Here is a 5,379-nt window from a genome sequence, read left to right on the forward strand (position 1 = left end):
TTATTTTGCCATCAAATTCTACCTCCCTGAAGTTGCCACTTTCTCTTAGAGCAGTCTGGAGATCAATGGGTAGAGACAATAAAGGTGTGCAGATACTTCTACCAGGCACCTTTTCAGAATCACCCAAGATTTTGACTGACGAATGTTCCCAGCATTGTTTGAACTGGTGACGATTGCTCAGCGTCATTGTTATATTTACAAAACTTCGACAATTAGAAGTCAGATTCTTAAAATACTGATGTTTTCCTTCGAATCTCATACACCAATGAGAACGAAGAGGACCATACATCAACATTAATCTGGGATAATGTATAAGATAGTGACATTTAGGTGTTAAAACATTTCCAAATACTTCGGTCATCTCTGAAAGGAATGCATGTACAAGTACTTCTAGATTTGCTAGTTCATCTTTCCTCAATTTAACTGCCATGACAATATCTGCAATCTCTTTACATAATAAGAACACGTGCCAATATCTGCTGCCAGGAGGAACACGATGGCCCATTATAAATGGCAACAATCTAAAAAGACACCATTTCTGAGTAGCTGTTCCTATGATCCCTGAAGTTTGAAGTCGTTCAGACAACAGAACAGGCTTATTGGCCTTGTCATTCTGACCAAAAGAGAATTTTTGAAGCTCTTCATTTAGCTCAGTTATAGTTATATGCTTTTGTTTATGAGCTTCGCAAATAACATGCTTCAATGTCAGTGGAAAAACTCCCTCCAACAGATCATGCATGATGTCTGGGGGCAAAGACTTGGTCACATCAAAATAACCTAGCGCATCAAATGAACAAGTTCCACGTACACCATACAAAGCAACATTTTCTTTGTTATGCTGGACACACTGGAGATGATATTCGTGGACTTCAGTTGTTCTCAAAACAAAACTATCTTCCTGGAATTTTTGATGAATTTCTGAATGTGTTGCCATACAATACCGACAAATTCGACCGGAGTTAAAACACATGCGGAAGCCACCAATCATATGCGATGACAGATTGTCAGCAGAAACCGTTGCTAAAGCAGCATAAACTTTGTGTTCTGTTCCACAAACACTTACAGTGAAGCCTTCAGTTGAAAGCTGTTCTAGGTCATCTATCAATGGTTTTAATATGACGTCCATACCAAACTCTTTCAAATGTGAATGACGAACCAGCAGAGCTAAGTGAATATGCTTAAGATGAGATCGATACTTTCCGCCTACATTTCCGACCGTGTAGTAAAATGCACACAACTTGTACTTTGTTCTCTTAGAACCTAAAGGGTTAACTATTTCCAATTCATCTTCATACAAATGAAGTCTTAAAGCATCTGGATGTTCTCTAAAAAACAAATGTTCCTTAAAATAAAGTCCATCTGTATAGTCCATCAGAAATCGTTCATCTTGGACCTGGTTATTTTCAGACAGTATTTGATTCCAGACATCTTCATGGGAACAGTATTTTTTTTAAAACTTCAGAGATGGGAACATAGGAATAGGTTCCGATTTTGTGCCCTGAAGGGCCTCTCAGTGTGTGGTGTACAGGCTCGGTGTAGTCCATCTTGGCCTTACAGTGTTCTTTAATCATATGCGGAGAACGAACCACATCAAAAGCTTTATCAAATAGATCAGATGAGTGCAAAATCTGCTGAAGTTCCGGGCACTTTGAAATATCAAAACCGCTATTTTCAAGATGATAAGAAATAAAAGAATCATAGTTTTCTTTAAAAAAAACAAAAGAGAAATTTGACATCATCTGCAATGTCTTGTTGGACTGACAAATGTAGAAGGTTTTTCTCTCTGCATTTAAGAATGAATCCAAACAGATTATCTCTGAAATCTTCCAATTGTTTATCTAAAAGGGGCGTAACTATTTGAGGATCAGAAGAATTTGGATCTGTCTCAGAATTTGGATCAGTCTCAGAATTTGGATCAGTCTCAGAATTTGGATCAGTCTCAGAATTTGGATCAGTCTCAGAATTTGGATCAGTCTCAGAATTTGGATCAGTCTCAGAATTTGGATCAGTCTCAGAATTTGGATCAGTCTCAGAATTTGGATCAGTCTCAGAATTTTGCTGATCCAGGTTCAAACTGTGTTGCTGTACTGCTGACTCTTCACTGGGATTTTTGTTATCAGATTGTCCATAAACAAAGCATCTGTGCTTCCTGTACACATGTTTTCTAAAAGAATGGAATCTTGAAAAAGTTGATTGGCACTGATGTATACCACAGGTGATATTAAAATTTGGTTCATGTGCATGTACAACTCCAACATGCTGGATTAACTTCACAAGAGTGAATGTCCTTCGAGTGCACTTTGGGCAATGGTACAGTTGAGGCATGATGAGGATCTTAATACAAAAGGTTAATCATCCGGACTAAAGTTACTGGCAGTGGCTTGTCTCCCTCTTCCACAATGTTGACAATGCGCCTCTGAAGAAAAGTCAGTGTGTTTTTCAGGGGTGGTGGATATGCAATGTTGAAAGTAAAGTACATACAGAAGGCTGTTATGAAGGCTTCATCAAGGCTGGTGCACTGGCACACATCTATTCCATCTACATTCACCACACTGAGCCCTCTTCCAATGATCGCCGTTTTCCAGTCTTTATCCATCAGTTGTATGGTTGGAAAGGGTGAAGCAGGGTCTCCCTACATTAAAGGTGCCATAGAATGTGAAATTGAATTTATCTTGGCATAGTTAAATAACAAGAGTTCAGTACATGGACATGACATACAGTGAGTCTCAAACACCATAGTTTTCTCTTTCTTATTTAAATCTCGTTTTTGAAAAACACCCCTGAAAAACGGGCGAATCTCCACATAACACCAACTGTGACGAAACCGATGGGATCATTAATATGTACGCCTCTAAAAATTTGCATATGCCAGCCCATGCTCAGTGCCAGGCGAAACTGCACAGCCGAATCATCAGAAGTTCTGCAGGTGAAGAAACAAGCAGGAGGAGGATCATAGGGAAAATGGCAGATCTATCTATAATCTATCTATCTATAATCGGATACCGCTACAGTTTAATTCGAAGTTGTTTAGTTGCTCTGCCCATTTCACCACGGACTGTTACAACAATATCAAGCAGCCAGGCTTCTCTCGGCGTCTCAAACGGACGAAGGGGGCAATTTCAACTAACGTTATATTCCCGCAAGCGGCAAGTAGGGATTTTATTAACGATAATTTACATTGTGTTATCTAGATCCAGCGCGATATTGTTTTTTCCTCGAGAGACATCATGGCTTGCAAACGAGCGAACGAAGCATGGCAGTTGCTCAGTGTTTGGTTGTACAAATGAACACAAAAATATTTTTTTGCTCCTTCATCCGAGCCTCTGGAGAACCAGTGGGTTATGTGAATTTCTGATGTGTAATTGTTCAAATTCAGACAGATAATCTTTCTTTCAAAGTCGTTCAACACTGTTTATGCATCAGTATATCGCGTTGCAGTGATAAGATCTTCATTCACGCGATCAACAGGCTGTCATCTGCTCAGTGCTCATCACTGAAACCTTTTATGTGATGGGAATAGATCTAAATACTTAAAAAAAAAACTTCTCATGATTCGTTAATCCCGATAGCTGTAATAGTAAAAACATATAAAAGCTGTAATAGTAAAAGTTTTCCAGATAGCTCTACATGTAATGCCAGATATTTCATATGCAAGCATGTCAGCCAATCACAGCAGTGGGCAACAACACTGAAGTCTCACAGCAGACACGCCCCTTCAAACAGAGTGTTCAAATCAATGGATGAAATCAGGCTAGGAAATATGCCTTTTATTTCTAAATTATAACAAATTTTGATCTAAAAAACATACTAACATTATAAGGGCACCCCAGGAAACATTATAAAATAATAAAATAATCCATTCTATGGCACCTTTAAAAGAAAACAGATTTTCAAATTCAAATAAACAAACAAGTAAATATAGTTTATTGGCATTTTTATTGCAAGCAGAGTTTTGTCATACGCACATGTCGTTAATTTAATAACAATACTAGCTTTACTATAATAATAATAATAATAATAATAATAATTTAATGGGAAAACGAGCCAATTATCGTATTGATATCGTCAAAGGCATCAGCGTTATCTCTAACTATCGTCAATATACGATACTATCATCACAACCCTAATTCAGAAGCCTACCTCTCCCATAGTAATGTAGTGTAGACTCTTTTCTCTGAAGATGGATGGCAAGAGGATAATCCCGGCCCTCAAATCAATTCCTGCAATATCGGAAAAATATCTTACATTCACAATCACATATATTTTGCAATGTATTATAGTAAATTGCAGATATTATTGTGAGGTTCACTAGCAGCTGTCTCTACCTGGTATATCTTCAGCCAGGGCATCTTGTCTTGCTTCGACGTAGTGTTTTGCTAGGGGGGATTTGGTCTTGGCAAGTTTGAGCACATTAGGTAGAACACTGGCAAAACCCTCTCTGAAGCGATGACAGAAGCTGTTTGGTGAAGGATGGATACGGTCAACCTCATCAAAAAACTGTAGAATATACAAGACGACATGATTAACATTCTTCATTCTTACTGAAACCATTCGATTTCTATACTGTAGCATTTAGAGGATATTTTCAGAAATGTTTAGTTTCCTTGTTTTCAATGACAGCAATCGACATGTCTTCAATTTCACAATTTCAAAAATTATAATATACATTTCTTCCCTGTAACATTCAGGTGTTTTCAATATACACTCACTTCAGCAGGCATTCTTAAGAATGGATATTTTTTTAGTACATCCTCTACAGAGATTCCTTCTATGATTTCTCTACGTCTCCAGGAGAATGTTCGTGCCATGCGGTCTTTCACAGTCAACATATCTGGATGCGCCTTCCGATACTCATTTTGTAACACGTTCACATGCACCTCAACAGATGTTGAGTCCTCCCCAACACAAGTTTCCTTTGTCAGAACAACAGAAACAGATATGCAAAAAGTTTGCACACTCATTGAACAACAAGGTTTTTTAGATAAATAAAAAATAAAATTAACATTGCATGAAAAATGAGACCTAATGTTCAGTCAGTGAAAGAGTGAACAGGGTTCCTGCAGGTTTCAGTTAGTCAAATTTAAGACCTTTTTAAGACATTTTAAGACCATAAAGATTGAAATTTAAGACCTACACGACGCATTGCCAAAAAATATTCAAATCAAAGAATTCATTTTATTTCAATGAATTCAGTAATTGAAAAAGCATTAACTTAATTTACAGATAAAGCAATCACATTAGTAACCTTCCAGACCCAACAACGCGTGTCAGAGAAAAGAACAGAATCAGATATAAATTTTTTATAGAAAATTGTACTTTGCATATTATAGGCCTACTGTAAAAAACACATAATTAGTTGATTTTAGTTGATCATAACTA

The sequence above is a fragment of the Abramis brama genome (assembly GCF_963993115.1).
Source record: "Abramis brama genome assembly, chromosome: 4".
Taxonomy (NCBI): domain Eukaryota; kingdom Metazoa; phylum Chordata; class Actinopteri; order Cypriniformes; family Leuciscidae; genus Abramis; species Abramis brama.